The sequence below is a fragment of the Lissotriton helveticus genome, chromosome 4_1 (genome assembly GCF_964261635.1).
Source record: "Lissotriton helveticus chromosome 4_1, aLisHel1.1, whole genome shotgun sequence".
Lineage (NCBI taxonomy): Eukaryota > Metazoa > Chordata > Amphibia > Caudata > Salamandridae > Lissotriton > Lissotriton helveticus.
The window spans coordinates 1,379,099,185-1,379,118,277 of NC_136063.1; positions in this window are offsets into that span (position 1 = coordinate 1,379,099,185).

Here is a 19,093-nt window from a genome sequence, read left to right on the forward strand (position 1 = left end):
CCAATAAGTCTCAGAAGTACAATGGTGACAATCACACAAGATATATCATTTCAATGATTATTTATTCCATTTTTATTTTTACAAACAATATTTATCCATTTTTACTATCAAGGCCTCCCAGGGTCCAAACTATTTTTTGTCCTTTTTTTTTAAATATGAAAAGCGTATACTTCATTTTTTTCTTTGATATCTCATTTCATTTCATTACAAAAATAGCATAATTACATAATTCATAGAAATAGAAAAATAAAAAACAAGACATCATATATACAATATACAAAAAACAGAATAACAATGCACCCCCTGGATACACAGCACTCATCTACCAAACATACTTATGTAAAGACACGCAATCAACAGTATTGGTGGTAGATAATGTCCATGTTGACAGTACAGAGGTTACTTTACCCATCTATAACCTCTCTACTACCATACTTAAACCTGAAGATACTCTTATGCTTAGCCGAGGTCTATCGTTTGTCCCTTGTACTCCCTTGAACAAATTTAAACTCCATGAAGATTTGTTTGCCTTCTTTCGGAAAGTCAGACTACATAAATTCTTTGAAGAACGTCCTCTGTCTGAGGATGTAAATAACTTGTCGAACTGTAAACCCCCATCCACCTTTGCCCCTACTTTGGAAATGGTAGGGCCAGAAGTTAGAATTTTCGAACAAAATGTATAACAAGATATTGTTCGGATTACGAAGCATCCTTTTAGACCTCGCTTCAATTTGACTAAGGCTGAAAATAGGTCATTAGAGAAAATCAAGAATGACCCCAATCTGGTTATTAAACCTTGCGACAAAGGCGGTGGGATCACCATCTTTGATAGGAACCAATATGAACAGAAGATGCTGGCCATGTTATCTGTCCCCGAACATTATAGACCAGCACACCGTAGAGAACTGTTGAGATTAAACATCCAGATTCAAGAAATGGCTCACTCTGCATTAGTGGAGGGCTATATATGTGAGAAAGAATATGATTTTCTCAACAAGTATTGTCCGGTCACTTCTTCTCTTTATGGCCTCCCTAAAACCCATAAATCAGAGTCTAATCCTCCCATGAGGCCTATAATATGTACCATTGGCTCCAGCACAGAGCCCCTTTCAAAATATGTAGACTCCTTCTCATGCCCGCTGACAAATAGGTATGCGTCATACATACGTGATACGGGTGACATTATTACTAAAATAGAGGGGTCCCCTTCAATCCAGAGACTGATACCCTTGTGACGCTTGACATTGAGGCGTTATATACCAATATACCTCAGTGTCAGGTGTTACTTGCGGTCTCGGCACTCTTGGATAGATTTCAGGAAAATCGCCCAGATAACTTTATTCTGCAGTGTCTTGAGGTGGTCCTTTTAAATAATTTTTTTAATTTTAATGGTTCCTTGTATAAACAGATAAAAGGTACATCGATGGGTGCATCTTGTGCCTCCAGTGTGGCTAACACATTTATGGGGGAATGGGAACTACAGAACATTTTCAATGAAGCTGCTCCTTTTTTTGAAAATGTGTCTCTTTGGAGAAGTTTTATTGATTATATTTTTTTATTTGGAGGGGTACCTCAGAGATGCTGGATGAATTTATTCTTTGGTTAAATGCTAGCAATAGTAATCTCATCTTTACAGCTAATTTGAGTCAAACGAAAGTAAAAATTCTTGACATTACCATTGATGGGATCAGTGGGTCACTGAAAGTAAGTCTTTATAAAAAGCCGACAGCCAAGAACACCATTCTGCAATTCGAGAGTTACCATCCGAACTGCCAAAAAGACTCAATCCCCTTTGGGGAATTTTTACGCATTCGGCGTAATTGCACAGATATGGCATCTTTTCACGAACATGGGGATGCGTTGAAAGAGAGGCTCCTTAATAGAGGATATCCTCGGCGTCTTGTACGCCATGCATTCAAGAGGGCCAAATACTATGACAGGGAGGCGCTACTTAAAGGTTCTTCACATGCACCTCAAAATCAGATCACCTGTGTGATCAATCATTATACCCTCAACTTTAAAATAAAGAATGTCATCAATAAAAACTGGAGGATACTTAACACTGACGACAGTACATCACCTATACCTCTACCATTAGTAGCATATCGTCGAAAAAAGAACCTCAGGGATCTGTTGGTTCATACACGTGATGTGAAAAGGACAATTGGTGAATCTCAGAGATCGATAACTGGTCTACCAATTATTGTTGGAAACCACAGATTTAATGGTTGTCATGCCTGTGAGGCAGCGATTGTATCAGACGTTGTCTCATACAATAATATGAAAATTAAACTAAGACATCTGACTAACTGTCGCAGTAGTAACATTGTTTATATTATTTTCTGCCCCTGTAACTTGGCCTACGTGGGAGAAACTGGTCGGGAATTTCGCCTACGATTCAGTGAGCACAAATCAGCCATCAGAACGAAGAGATTAGCAGCCCCCATGGTACAACACTGTTTAGAGATGAACCATAGTGAAGCTGATCTGAGATGGTCAATTTTAGAAAAAGTACAGGTGAGAATGGGCCAACCCTCTGAATTCACACGCAAAAAGCGTGAGACTTTCTAGATGTTCCAATTGGACTGTGTGCGCAAGGGTCTGAATGAAGAAATTTCTTGGTATGTTACCAAATGAGCCTCGTGTTGTACCCATGTGACTATATTTATTCTCTATGAACCCTTATTTTTACAATACTTGAATCATTGGCTTTGCCCCATTATGACTAACTTTGGGATTCTTATATTGTATTGGATTTTGGCTAGGCACTTGTACCTTTTCTATTTCCAAACTCTTTCTCCATGTTGAGCGGTTGAAAATAACATCGGATGGCTTGCACGTTCTGTTAGATCGACATCGGTATTGTTTCAGTGCTGTTGGAGGTTTAGGCTTTGACTCGCTTTACTATTGCACAGGACGTTGGCATTTATGCAGCCTGCCTCTGTTTTATTGATAACAGGCAGAGAATAACATTGGATGGCTTGGGTTACTTTCACATCCTGTAAGATCGACATCGGCATTGTTACAGTGATGTTTGTGGCTTAGGCTTTGTTTGTTTTATTATTGAAGAGTACGTTGGCATTTATGCAGCTTGCCTTCATTTTATCGATAATAGGGTCTTTTGACCTCGACAAAATGGCCGCTAACCTAGTCCCCTGTCTATCTTCATGTAGTTATACTCGGACTGTGATTACCTTTTGCTAGTAGTTAGGCGGGCTCGTTTTTCCAATATGGCCTTACGATTGGTCCTATGTTTGTGTTGATGCAGGGCCTGCATCTCGGATATCGCGAGCATTTGCGCAATAGTTTGTACCCATTAAAGCTGACATTGCATTAGAAGAAACTTTTCCTTTTCGTCGAATGCGTCTCTATGACGGCTGACACGACAGCTGGATCGGTTTACCCATGAGGTGAGAGTCGCTATTGCTGCGAATTTATGTGAACTATGGGCTGGCAGGGGCTCTTTACCTATGAATGTAGATAGTGGGTTTGTAAGTTTCACTCTGACCACTATGGGGATTCTTCTGGGGCTAATGCCATTTGGCGTTTTTAGGTTAAGCACCGCTAGCATTGATACCATGTGTGGCTCTTATACTTATTCTTTCCCTGGTATGTCTCTCACGTCAGGGATATCGTCGGCATTGACCGAATATCTTTCATCCATATTAATTATTAACATATTGCCAAGCCGGTTGGTAATTAATGCCACATGAGTATTGTACACACGGCTGGCTTGTTATATACTATCTGCCCCCGGCACGAAGCTATATGAGACCCTACTTCGATGGTTGCACGATCTTGTGATATATCATTCTTGCGTATGAATTTTGGCAATCTCATTAGGTGTGCCACTATACATCACTCTCTCCTCACTTCCTTTCGAGAGGGGATTATTATTATTTTTAAACTGATGTTGGAGTTAGTGGATGTCAGATGAGACCAGAGAGACCACGCCTTGTTTCACATAGGTCTAATTTCATTTCTTTCTTTCTTGTTATGACATATATCATATACCTGTGAGTCGGGAGCTGCCTTATAGTAGACTGAAATAAGATTCATCTCCGAAGGTGATTCGTTGGACGGGCTTGGGAATGATTTAAATACATAAGGAATTTTCTTAATCCAGAAATGATAGTACATGACGGAATAGTATTGGGATGATTAGTTGAGTACTAGGCTTTAGGTCATTATGTTAAGCTTTGATCACTTTAATGTGACCTACGATTGCACATTTTATTTTTAGTGTGGATGCTCATTTACATGGGCTGAAAGTACACCGGCCGCTAGAATCAAACGGAAGGCACTTACATTTACAAGGGTAAGATACTCTGACATATGTGTAGGGTAGATCATCTGTAATTTTAAGGAGCTGCTCATAAATAGCAATATTTTACACTTATACTCCTAGATAGCCCAATCACCTGTTGTGAAGGAAGAAGGAGATGTTCTGAAATTATTTCTTACAAGATATTTCATCCATGATCTTGGATATTGGATGCCACTTGCCTTCTCTTTTATGTGAGTTATACGCTTCCGTTGATATCTGCTTAAAAGGTATTTTTTGATTGAATTCCATCTGTATTCCGCATTATAGGGACCCTTTATAATTTCCAATTAGAGTCACCTTTGGTTTCTTTGTAGGCACTGACTGAGGGTGCACACAGTACTGGGGTCTCATGGGTGGGTTCCTGCCGGTCTGAGAATTTGTTAGAAATTTAGCTTTTATACGTTTTTTGTGAAATACGTTGTTGGTGACATTCATTTTGTACACATTTAGGTTTCCTGGGATATGCATGTTTGAATCTGGAGAGGTCCTGAAGAAGGTGGCGTTGCACCACCAAAACGCGCGTCAACCACTCTAAAGTGCGGAATTTCATCTAATGTCTCATGACACATACATTGACAGAGAATTTTATTTGTCAATTAGAATTCAACCTTGTACAGATTTGTGTGTGAATGTGTATGGTGAGGGTGAACTTATGTATGAGTATGTTTGGTAGATGAGTGCTGTGTATCCAGGGGGTGCATTGTTATTCTGTTTTTTGTATATTGTATATATGATGTCTTATTTTTTCTTTTTCTATTTATATGAATTATGTAATTATGCTATTTTTGTAATGAAATGAAATGAGATATCAAAGAAAAAAATGAAATATACTCTTTTCATATTTAAAAAAAAAGGACAAAAAAATAGTTTGGACCCTGAGAGGCCTTGATAGTAAAAATGGATAAATATTGTTTGTAAAAATAAAAATGGAATAAATAATCATTGAAATTATATATCTTGTGTGATTGTCACCATTGTACTTCTGAGACTTATTGGAGACAAGCAGATGAAGTATCTCGTGTTGAAATGAGTATGGTCTAAGAGGGAAATCTATTTATGCTGTGTTTTTTTTATTCCCCTCTTTCCCTGACCTTATTGTAATTTGAGGGGGTCCTATTTTTCTTGCTATTAGACTCCCCATTTACCAACAGAGGATTATTAGAAGAGCTGTTCCTATCTCTATAATTTGTGCTAAAAGAACTTTCAGATCTAGCCCCTGGCAATGACGAATGAGGGTATAAAAGGCTTTATAGTTTGAGATGGAACAGGCGTTTGCTTTTCCGTTTTAGGGATGGTAGCATCAGATTTCTCTTATCTTTTCCACTGGGCTTTAATACAAATCTAGAGTCTATGCAATGCCCCTGTAGCCATGGTAGTAAGCAATCTTTGTTGCATTTTTTGTTCTTTTGTCATTTCTAGGCTAGATATTCAAAATTCTATTTAATCCCTTATTTTAAAAAACATGCAATAACGGATTTCAACCTAGCATTTAAGGAAATATTACTTTTAAATTGTGATGAAATTATTTTTAGAATAAGTTGCTTCCTGTTATCAGCCACTCGTTCCTGCACAACTATGAACATGCCTTGAAATTTGATTCTTTCTTTCCCTGTGAGGATTTGTCAGTGGCTCGCACATGCATTTCAATACTTTTGCACTTTGCACTTTCACAATCAATTGTTATTTTAATTGTTTTATACTGTTTTTAATCATTTATTATTGGATTGTGTGCTACCTTGTACTTTTATGGATGTTTTATATGTCCGAATAAAGATCATTTGACTTGACTTGACTTAACTTTATAGTTTGCCATTTAATTTAGTAGAAAAACTATTAACTGTGCCAAGTTTGCAAAGTTTTCAGTGTTTTCCAACTTCATGCAATTGTGCTTCCAAGAGAAACATTCTTGGGAAAAAAAACATTTTTCAAGGAGATTCACCCAGCATGGCCAAAAGTGGGACGTGGTGTTCACTGGATTCAATACTAGCATCAACATTATTCAATCTTAAGATTGTGCCATTAGGCTTGATTCCAAGTAATGCAGGCATAGCCTAGCACCAATATGCTCACAACACCCAGTTGTACCTAAAACATTCAACAATCAAGGTAAATTCAGTCATAAATGGACGCTTAATACCACATTACCTTATATATTCCTTTCAGGAATGTATAAAAGAATTCCTGGCAGGCTTTTCCCAGGTATTTATGTGGCGAACTACACCATGAGTCCAGAGTTCTCCACATCCATAAACCCCACTCAAGTGAAAGTGTCCTTTCAAAGGCATGGTTAGCCTTGAAATTTTGTGATCACCTACACATACGGCTATCCTTTGCCGTTCACAAATTCCTTTATTTCCCCTTTCCACCATAGAAAGTGTCATGTAATTTTTTACTAGAGCCAAAGTCTGGTGAAAATCCCTTTCCGAGTTGGGAAGGGGAATGGATCACCCTTAGATCTGGTGGAATTGTAGAAAAAGTGCTTTCTTTGTACATGGGAAATACAATTTTCCCTAGAGGAGATAAACTGTCTGCATTTGCAAAGGGAAGCCTATTCCCCCTGTGTGGTGTTCTTTGCTATAGAGAATTCTGCACTGTGATAATAGATTCCCTCATGGTATGTCACTCGAACTTCCCAGAAGTACATCTCACAATTTGTTTGTGAATCAGACCTCATTTATTCTGTCACCTTCAACCCGCACCGATCTAAAGAAGACCTGAACCAGCAACCAGAGGACAAAAACAAACAGTAATATACATATTTTCAAAGTTTTATTTACCTCCTTAGTGACTAAGTAAGACTAAATAACTTTACAAACGATGCCACTAGATGTCACAGTGTTCAATATAAGTATCTGCGTTTCTTGTTAGTAGCTCCACTACCACGTTGTTTGCACGTTTTCATATCCACATAGGTAGGACTGTACCAGTTAAACTGTACTTTTTATTTATTTTCCAAACTCAGAGGTTAATTGCGTTTGCATTTTATTTGATTGCTTTTTATTTGTGCTCCAAACATTGACAGAGTTGGGCGTGGCTTATCCGGTTTGTCCCTACTTATCTAGTAGAGGAATGCACTAAACCACTCCAAAACTATTGCTGAAATCAGTTTCTTCTTTCAGTTTATGTCACTACATGTCAAATTGCTCCTATCAATAAGGGTACAGTTTCTTTTTTTCCATTTAATGCATACCAGTTTGCCAACTCTTAAAATCAGTACAAACGCAAGTTAAAAATCAGATTTTAAATGCGTTTCTGCCATTAAATGTGCCTGGATTCATCTTTTATGCACCTTAAGCCGTGTCACCCCAGAAGGCATTTTCAATCCACACAGGTTACATCTGGAAAAATGCGGCTTGGTTTCTCTCCTCCCCCTGGGCTCCAGAGTGTGCCTATATTGAATACTAAATTATGCCGTGTAGAAGCATCTTAAGAACTTCCTCTGAGAGCGCATGTGTAATTTGGGATTTTTGCCAACACCTGCCTTTCATCTAAATCATGGCAATCATCTCCTGCGTGTATTATGCAGAAGCATTTTGGAGCACTGTTTCTTCCCCATTAACATTTCCCCTCCAGTCAATCAAAGACACAGCAGATTTGTGTTATCTCTGTGCCAAAACCAGCAGCATTGCTCTGTTGTAAACATATTGGCTTAAAACATAGATGAAGGATGGCTTAGCAAGCCACAATTAGCATAGAAATTAACAATCGAAAATACATGTTATCACTCCACTGTGCCTTTAAGTTTGCATCTTATGATATGAGAAAAAAATTGCTAAAATACACTGTCTCGTCTGACAATGTCAGCAAGTCTTGTCTTTGCACTTCTCCAGAGCGAGCAAGCTTCACTGGAGAGTAGCTATGTGAACATTAGGTGTGGATTAATTCCCGCTACTGCAATCAGTAGGTGTGATTTCTGATTCATGTGTTGTTTTGGCTCCTAATGTGTCATAAATAATTTAGCATCATGTGAATAGGTTTAAATTAGTTTGTAAATCTTTGCATCATAATCAAATATGCGTGGGCATATTTATACTGAAAGATCATTGCAAGCAAACATAAAAGGATCACGAACAGGATCGCAGCTCACAGTTTGTATTTCAAATTCGTTATTGTTTGTAATTAATGTGTGGAGGGAACGGTTCACAAAATATTTCCTGCGCAAAAGTGTGACTTATTCATCGAAATGGTGGCACATCACCTGTGTAATCAGAGTCCTGATTCACAAAGTCGACGTCTGTGGATTGTTTACAGTGGTAAGAGACATAGGTGTAATGTCTGCATGTGTACTGTATTAGCATAGCACTAGGATCATGGAGGTTGGGGCAAGGTTAGGAGCAGGAAGGGGATAGACAAGAATGGGAAAGGGAGGAGTCAGTAAGGGACTGGCAAAAGAAGAGGGGCGAGTGTTGCAGGAAGCTCAGGCACCAGAAAATAAGAGAGTGTCACTATTATTTACTGCACCTGACAACTATCAACAAGGGTGGTTGACATTCATGGGAGGAAGATCCTTCTCCTACCTGTCAGCCAAGACATGGAACTCCCTCCCCATCCACCTCCGTCAGACCCAAGACCACCTCTCCTTCAGGAAGAAACTCAAGACCTGGCTGTTCGAGCAGTAGCAGACCCCCCTCCCCCAAGCGCCTTGAGACCCTCTGGGTGAGTAGCGCGCTATATAAATTTCTTGATTGATTGATTGATTGATTGATTGATTGATTGATTCATGACCTTGAGATGCAGCAGTCTGCAGTACGTGCCTACTTGTGCAACTGCAGTGCCAACATTGCTCCATATTACCGGTGCCACCTTGCCTCGTCACGTTCAGAGGAGCCCACCCTGCTCTTCGCTTGGCGGAAGCCACTCCGCACTTCTACTGCTCCCTCTCACCCCTTCATTATAGCAGGAGCCCACCCTGCTCATCACCTGGCTGATGTTTTCCACTGCAGCGGGGAATGCCCCTCTCCCTGTACCAAAAGATTCGACTGTGCACTCCATCGAGAGCTCGCCCTACCTGAGAGCTGTCCTGCTGGCCTGCCTGTCCACCCGCTGCATTGGGTTGAGCAGGTCTGTCTTGTGTCTCTTCCCAGATGCCTTCTGGCCAACTGCCTGAACTCTTGAAGCCTCGTAGAACTGTGTCCCTCCTGAGCAGCCATTTTGAAGTCAGACAGTTCATCCAGGAGCTTCCTTTCTACCATGCTGGCCATCTTAGAGTCACGTTTCCATGTTTCCGGCAGCCTTTATCTATCTGTACCTAACGACAGTTTACATGCACACAAAAGCGCATTTACCTCACAACCCAAGCAGTTCAGCACCTGGCAGAATGCTGACCTCACACATCACTGAAAACCTGAATGATACTCATCGCTGAGTGATTTTCTTGCTCCTCTTGCTGCACACCCTGGCTGTCCCTGAAAAAAGGAAACAACTCATTGGAAAACACCTGTGCTACACGTCTTTGTGCATACACAGCATCATATGTCTTCCTTTCTGGATACATCACGAAACACGCAACCCAGAACAACAATGCTTGTTGTCTTTTTCCTACGCACTTAGGAGACTTTTACTCTCATATCTGGCAGTGGCATGGGTCCCCGTTGACAGGAAGGGCTGGATGATTTTGAAAATTTTATGAAGGTGTCACAAGTCCCTAACCCAAATCAGAACATCATTGCTCCCTGTAAATTGATAGGTAAAGACCTCCCATTAACTCTATTCCAGATGTTACCCCAATCTCTCAGTACACAAATAATCCTGTTATCACCGCAGTCCCGCCCGCTCCCTGCTATCTGAATCTCAACATCATTCCTCTCACAGCACAATACACCCTCACATCCATGCTTCACTCTCCCCCTGCCCAGTGACTTCCACTCCACAACAATGCCACACAAAGATACAGTTACTCCTAAAGCACTCTCCACCCCTCCCCTCCCCATGGGACTCATCACTATAAACCCACCACCCGTCGAACCAACACACGTCTTACCCAGGGACACCACACAAGCTACAACACCTCTCCGCTTAACCACAGTCCAGACCATCAATATGACAACCCCTGCACCCTTGTTAAAGGGTCATATAACAATGAATAAAAAATAGAATTACTCCATTGCTAAAAGACAGTTTCAGATAAAATACAGGTGATTACTAGTTAGCAGCATGGGACCCCAGACTAGATGAGATAATACTATCCCTACAACAAATAAAAGATGATATACAAACTCTTCATGATCTGATCCTTCAAAAACCCAAGCCTAAAGTGAAACCCATTCAGCAGCCTTGCTCTAGCCCCTCGCTTCTGGAGCCCCCCAAATGAAAAACAGTACCTTACCCCAATGCTTCATCCCGGCCGACCAGGGAAAGGAGAACACTATCACCAAAGGATCTTACTTCCCTACTTCACTCCTACGAACCTCCATCCCTACCATGTGGACCAGTGCACTAAGGGAATACACAGAAATGTCCTTAATCCAACCCATCCATTCCAATTCCTCAAGATGGACAAGACACATTCCCAGAGGTATTGTTGAAAACAACCTTACAAGAGTACCCATCTCCCATGACCAGAACACCACACCGACCAAGGCCCAGATAAAATGCATCCTATTAAATTGTAGATCGGCAGCATGTCATGCCACTGACATAGCTGACCTTATTATAACCAACAAACCTGACCGTATAATTTTAATGGAATCTTGGCGAACGGAGTCATCCATGCCCACTCTAAACATATTGATTCCCCCAAACTACTACATCACAAGACTAGATAGACCCGATAGGATAGGCGGTGGTATCGCCTGCATTCATAGGAACAACCTCTCTGTGAGCTGCTGAAACACCCCGGTGTTCTCTTCCTGTGAATACCTCTACACATTACTAGCAATAGCAAGCCAATACCCTCACTACACTCTTTCTACCATCCTCCTGGTAACAACCTCACCTTCATCGAACACATGATGGATATTTTAGCGACAAATGTAGGACAGCAAATACACAGATCATCCTGGGGGACTTCAACCTCCACTGGAACGATATTGTCGACCCAGAGGTCAATAGCCTCAAAGCTTTCCTGTCCGACCTCAATTTGACCCAAATCTGTGACTGCCCCACTCATGAAAAAGGCTCAATCCTTGATCTAATAATTTCCAAATCAGACTCTACCCAGTTCGAATAGATTCTCCTGTGAGACTGGTCCGACCATCACATTATTACTTTCCATATTAAGGAAGTAGTTAAACTACTCTCTGTCCAACCCACCAGAACAAAATTCTGGAAGAGGAACCTAGAAAACATCAATCCAGTCAATCTCACATCCGCTAGTCACACCCTCACGCCACCACCTGATGGATCTAAAGATGTTCAGGATTTGACAAATCACTACTTCCACTCTATGAACAGGGTACTTGACACCTTAGCAACCCTACAATTAAAAAGAGTCACCACAAAGAACTCAAACCCCTGGTATGATGCTTGACTAAATGAAGACATTAGATCATTGAGAGCAATTGAAAGATAATGGAGAGCCACCCCATACACTGCCCACCTCAAATTACTAAGAAGCACCAGAAATGCATACTACAGAAAGATTAGACAATCAAAAGTGGATTACATATGCATACAACTAGACCAAGCTAAGAATTGCCCCAAAAAATTGTTCAAAATAATCAAAGCTCAGTCTAAGGGTGTCCACCACTCCCCCAAGCCAACCCAGATACACTCGCCAAGTGTGAGCATCTTGCCTCCTTTTTCACAACAAAGACTGAAAAACTAAAGACAGACCTACTTAACAATCTATCACTTACCATAACACACACCTCTCCTCACGGACCACATTAGGGACCCTGCCTAAATGCTCCACAATACTTGTCCTCAAGAACAATGCCTCCTGGACCACCTTCAACCTCTTCAGCAAAGAAACTATCCTAAACACACTCAGTACTCTGAAACCTTCCAATCGTTTCACAGACCCCCTCCCAGCATCCCACCTACAGACCTTCATGCCACTGCTAGAGCCCCTATGGACTAGGATCATAAATCCCTCCCTCATGAAAGGAACCATCCCTGACATCCTCAAAACTGGTCAGGTATCCCCCATCCTTAAGAAAGTATCAGCGGACCCATCAGACCTGAATAACTATCGCCCAATATTCAACATCTCGACCCTTGACAAACTACTCAAAAAATGTGTGCACATGCAGCTTAGTAACCACATAGACATCTTCAACCTGCTCGACTAATTCCAATCAAGCTTTCGATCAGGACACAGTACCGAATCAGCCATGACCCACATAATTGATGACACATTACAAATACTGAATCAAAACAAAGCCTGCTTGCTAATCCTCCTTGACCTTTCCTCAGCCTTCGATACAGTTAAACATGACAACCTACTGGACCTCATGAAGCATAGAATGGGGCCATCTGGAACAGTATTAAACTGGTTTACTTCCTTCCTCCAAAATTGAACACAAAGATTCAAGATCAACCAAACATTATCTAACTCCACCACTGTCACTTTGGGAGTACCCCAGGGATCTTACCTCTCTGCAACACTCTTCAATCTGTTTATGGAACCACTCACAGAGCTTCTCAACTCTTCAAATATTCAATATCACATGTAGCAGATGACACACAACTCTACATTAAGGTCCAATCTCTTGAAGACATCAAGTCTCTTAATTCAACGCTCCAAGAAACACAGACCTGGCTAGCTAAGAACCACTTAAAACTAAACACACTAAAAACAGAATTCCTCTTAATCACCCCTCCCAATCAAACAACGATCATCCGCGAGTGAATGAAGCACCTTACTGCACTCGACGGTCAACCTCTCATGATTGATTCCGCGAAATCTCTGGGAATAACCCTAGATAATAACCTAAACATGCTGAAGCACATCAGCGCTGCAACAAAAGGAGCACATTTTCAGATAAACACACTAAGAAATTTGAAACCTTTCATACCTGCAAATGACTTCAAACGGGTAGTTCAAACTCTAGTAATTCCCAGAGTTGACTCTTGGAGTGTCGCACTCTGTGGTCTACCCAAATCAACCAAAGCTCCGCTCAGAGCCTCAATCAATGCAGCTGCCAGACTCGTCACAGGCACCAAATGAAACTGCGACATTTCCCCTGACATTCAAGCCCTCAACTGGCTACCATTCCAAAAAGCTTTATTCGACAGATTGTCATAAAAGCAACACACAATACATCACTATACATTACACTATAAATAATACATGGACATCACATAATTAAAATAGTTATTAAATATCTTAAATCTGTAGTTTTGGAATACAAATAGCTTACTTGTTAAATGGTCATATAACAATGATTAAAAAAATAGGATTACTCCATTGCTAAAAGACAGTTTCAGATAAAAGACAGGTGATTACTAGTTAGCAGCATGAAGTTGCAAAGTGCGGGTGCGTATAATCCAAGACCACTTTAAAAATGTTGCAGTTGCTACAGCTATGCAAGGTGAACAGTCAGATTCCAGTATTCGTAGGGCATCTTTATACTTCCGTGTGTCCAAATTCGAGCAAATTGGTTTTAACCATTTACGGCGCGGAGCATAATAGAGAGGGCATTCAAAAAATATGTGTGCTATAGACTCAACCTTATGTTTACAGTTGTGGCATTTATCACTTCCTAGTGGTACCCATTTAGAGCTGAAGGCTTTTACTGTAAGTGTACCTATTCTAAATTGGAAATATAATTTGCGGTCTTGAGGCCTTTCAATAATATCCCAGTATGCCTCACAGTGGGGACGTGATTTAAGATCAAGAAAGCGACCAGTTGGATTGGTGCCAGTACTACTCGTATGGACTCTCTCACAGACCATTGCCCAATATTTTTCTTTCAGGAGCTTTTTTGATGGGAATGTTGTCATGTCAGAAGTTTACCATAGCTGGATAAGGTCCAGATCTTTTAGCAGTGTCCTTAATTCATTAAGCCACTGGATTACATGAGATTTATCAGCCCTTATCATATCTCTCAGGGCTGTTGCATAGTGAGCCAATTCAGAGGTAGTGCAAATACGCCGCCAATACAATAATGGCCTCAGTCTCGCTATATCAACCACATTTTGCCTGCCTAGATCAAACAACAGCGGGACTGTGGGTGTACTTTGTGGAACGCCAACCAACCTTCGTAAGAATTTCCTCTCAGATGTTGCTAGTTGGGTTAAGTTGGAAAATCCCCAGAGCTCTGATCCATACAGGGTGGCACTTACTACTTTTGTTTGGTAAATCTCCAGGACAGGTGTAATGGGCTTAGTAAAGGAGGTTTTATGTTTGGATGCAAGGGCTCCCGCAAGTTGTTGAAATTTCAGGGTGGCCATGTCTGTATGGCATTTCCACCCCGTATTGTTCTGTAATGAGATGCCCAAATAGGTAAAAGCATCCACTTCCTATAGGGGGATTGTGGTCGTGGGGTTTCCGCGGGCCAGTAAATCAGGCAAGGAGGCCGGAGATAGTGTGCTATAGTTAGGGGTTTTATTCGCAGTACAACAGACACGCAAGAGATGAATACAGCGGACTCCTGATGTTCGGATCCGGCGTCTGTGGGGGTGTAGCTCCCTTCGGATGGTCCTTGCCGGGTGCTCGGTCTTCGTTGTTGGTGGAGAGACCTCGGAGGGCAAGAAGAGAGAGAGGGACCGTTAGTCCGAACAGGGACTCGGCGAGTATGCCACTACCAACACCGGGAGGTGAAAGGGCGGAGCGGAAGGAGTTGTGAGGGAAGGAGGTACGGGAAAGAGGGTCGGCAGGCAAGGACAAAGATAGTGAATCAACAAGGGTGTTCAGGACGTGACAGGGGACCGGGCCGTGTACGGTGATAATGCTTTACAGAACGTTACAGTGTTTATTCTAAGTGATAAGTGCCTACAAGTGTGGAGACTATATACAATATGTACAGAGAGCACCTAGCGCGCTCAAGGGGCGGTTAACGGTACTCACGCGGTCTGCCGTAGCTCTCCAGGTGAGCCACGGCCGCTCTTCAGCTTCCTCCATAAGGGTTCCACCACTCCTCCGACCACTCGTCTGCTTCGGTTGGCTCCTCTCCTCCGTCTCCAGATCCAGCCTGAGTATCCTGCCACGATTCTCCGACCCCGCCTCCACTGTTCGGGTTGCTTTTCACTGGTTCTGACGCTTCCTCCAAGGCGGGACTTCCGGGGTCAAGGCGTAGTGCTTCCGGTGATTGCAGGTCCGTGATTGGCTCCTGTAATAGAGAGAGAGGCGGGGGACTGTGGGTCATTGTTATGGTTCCGGCACGGTTGCGGACCCGAGGGTTTGGACGGCAAGTGTTCGTGTGGATGACCCCGGGATGAGGTAAAGGCTCAGGGGGAAAGAATCCTGGGGGGGGGGGACGCCGGGACTCCGTCACATCCCCTTCCCCTAGCTGTCCTTCTTGTACGGGTAGGAGAGGGCGAGAGGGGGTACCGGGACAGAAAATCAGCGTTGCCTTGTTCGGACCCTTTTCGATGTTGGGTACGGAAGTGAAAGGGCTGGAGAGAAAGGAACCAGCGGAGGACCCGGTCGTTGTGTCCTTTGTTCCGGGCCATCCACTCCAAGGGGGCATGGTCAGTATAAATGGTGAAGTCACGACCCTCCAGGTAGTATCTCAAGGTTTCGATAGCCCACTTGATGGCAAGGGCCTCTTTCTCGACTACCGCATAGTTTAGTTCCCTGGGGAACAGTTTTCGGCTTAGATATAGGATGGGTTTTTCATTTCCTTGCTCGTCCTCTTGTGACAGGACAGCCCCTAATCCCTGGTCGGAGGCGTCTGTCTGAAGAATGAAGGGCGGGGTATAGTCAGGGCTCACCAGGACAGGACTGGAGGTTAGGGCTCCCTTCAGGTCAGTGAACGCCTGCCATATGAGGGGGTTAGGGTGCTTCAGGGCGTGCTCAGTGTGGGTAGCCTTCTTGAGAAGATCCGTAAGAGGTGCGGCTCTCTGAGAGAAGTTGGGCACGTACCTCCTGTAATAACCCAGGAGCCCGAGAAATGCTCGGAGATTTTTTTTCGTTCTCGGAAAGGGAAGGGTCTCTATGGCTTCGGTTTTGGATTTCTGGGGTCTGATCATACCTTCGCCCAACAGGAACCCCAGATACTGGACGGTTTGGGCAGCCAGGGTGGTTTTGGCGGGGTTAATGGAAAAGCCAAAGGAGCCCAAGGAAGAGACAACGTCATGTAAGTGGACTAGGTGTTGTTCCCAGCTGTCGCTGTAGATGACGATGTCATCGAGGTAGGCTCCTGCATACTCTGCGTGTGGCCGCAGGACCTGGTTCATCGCACGCTGGAAGGTGGCGGGGGCCCCGTGGAGTCCAAAGGGCATGACGATGAATTGGAACAGCCCCTCCGGGGTAGAGAAGGCAGTCTTTTTCTTATCTTGGTCTCGGAGGGGAATCTGCCAATAACCCTTGCAGAGGTCGAGGGTGGAAATGAATTTGGCCTTCCCTATCCGTTCGACCATTTCATCGACTCTCGGCAAGGGGTATGTGTCAAATCTGGACACTTTGTTCACTTCGCGAAAGTCTATACAGAACCTGACAGACCCGTCAGGTTTCGGCACCAGAACTATCGGGGAGTTCCACTCACTGATCGACGGTTCGATGATCCCCATCCTTAACATGTCCTCGGTTTCTCTTCTTATGACTGCTCTTCGTGCTTCAGGGACACGGTAAGGACGCAACCGCACCACTTTCCCTGGTTCAGTGTCTATTGCGTGTTCGGTGACGGTGGTTCTTCCGGGGTACGATGAAAAAACCGTCTTCACGGGGGACAGGGCTTTGTGGAGTGCATGGATTTGTCCCGGGGTCAGGGCAGGGTCTAGACAGGGATCAAAGGGAAAGGGAACCGGGAGACTGTGTCCCGACAGGACAGGACGGGGTCCCTCCCATTTCTTCAGATGGTTCACATGGTAGATCTGGGCCGTGCCTTTAGTGGGCTCGATCTCGATCTCATAAGCGACCGGGGTCACCTGCCGCAGGACGACGTAGGGTCCTTGCCACTGACCCAGGAGTTTATGGTCGGAAGAGGGCATCATTAGGAGGACCAGGTCTCCTACGGAAAACACCCTATTCTTGGCGCCCTTATCATATTGTCTTTTCTGGTTGTCTTGGGCTTTTTCCATGTTTTGTTTGACTATGTCTCGGATCTGTGCTAGATGGGTCTTTAAGTTGTTGACGTACTCAGGTAAAGGGCGTGTGCGGTCCGGGTCAGCCTCCCAGGCTTCCTGTGCCATCTCCAACAGGGTACGAGGGGGTCTTCCATACAGCAACTCGTATGGGGAGTAACCAGTACTGCTCTGGGGTTTACACCGGATGGCAAAAAGGGCCAGCGGGAGGAGCTCCTCCCACCGCTTAGCCTCCAGTCCCAACATCTTCTTTAGGGTCTGCTTTAAGGTGGCATTGTAGCGTTCGACCAAACCATCTGTTTGGGGGTGGTAGGCTGAGGTCCTGATTTGTTTGATCCCTAGCCTTGAGCAGACTTGCTTCATCAGGGCAGAAACGAAGGGAGTGCCCTGATCAGTGAGGATCTCACGGGGGAAGCCTACACGGGAAAATAGAGTGATAAGTGCTTTGGCGATGTTCTGGGCTGTGGGCTGGCGTAGCGGAAAGGCTTCAGGGAAGCGCGTGGCATAGTCCACGATGACAAGAGCATATCGGCAACCGCTTCGGGAGGGCAATAGGGGCCCTATGATGTCCATTCCCACCCGGCTGAACGGTATGTCGATGAGGGGCAGGGGACACAGGGGCACCCTAGGGGGTCTGTAACGACTGTTCTTTTGACAAATAGCACATTCACGGCAATAGGTTTTTATGTGCTGATAGATTCCAGGCCAGTAGAAACGGTCAAGGACCGTTTGGCTCGTCTTTTCACCCCCGAAATGTCCTCCTAACAGGTGACTGTGGGCCAGGAAAAGGACTTTGTCCCGGAAGGGGCTAGGAATCAACAATTGTGGAGTTTGTTGTGGACCACCCTTTCTGTACAGCAAACCCCTTTTCTTAAAGAAATATGGACCTACTTGTGTAGGGTCTTCGTTTTCTAGGGCCCTTCCCCAGGCTTCCTGTAGGAGCGGATCCTCCTGTTGAGCCCCGCGGAACTCCTGGTCCGTCTGCCATGGGTGTTCCTCCACATCAACTGGATAGGCAGAGGAGTATGACATCTTCTCCTGTCTTTTCTGTCTCTTGCTTTTGTGGGGTTTCGGATCCGTAGGGGTTCCGGTCGGGGTCTGAGGGTAGGGGGCCTCCTTCCACCACTGGGCCAGGGAGTCCGTTGTATCCTGGAGCAGCGTAGGGAGACCGGGGTAGTCGCTTCCCAGGATGGCCTGTTCCGGTAAAGCTGGAATGAGGCCAACCGTGAGGTCGGTTCCTGGATCGCCGGGATGCTGCACCCGAACCCGCGTGGTGGGGTAACGTTTCGTGTCGCCGTGCACGCACTGGATGGCCACTGCTCCTGTTGGGGTCTTCTGGTGGAGAACCAAGTCCTATGGACGGAGGACGCTTTGTCGGCACCCGGTGTCTGCGAGGGCCAGAACCTCTTGTCCGTCTATGGCCACGGGACAATGAAACGGAGGGGGAGCAGCCCCGGGCGTGTGGCAGACGTAGTTTCGTACCAGTCCAATTTCCATCGGTACCTCCTTTTGGGGACACAGGCGGGCTATGTGTCCGAAGTTCCCACAATGATAGCATTGGGGTCCAGGGTTGGGGGGCCGGTATAGGATCGGGGAGGGCAAGAGAGGAGCAGGTTCTTGTCTTCGGGGTTGTGGAGG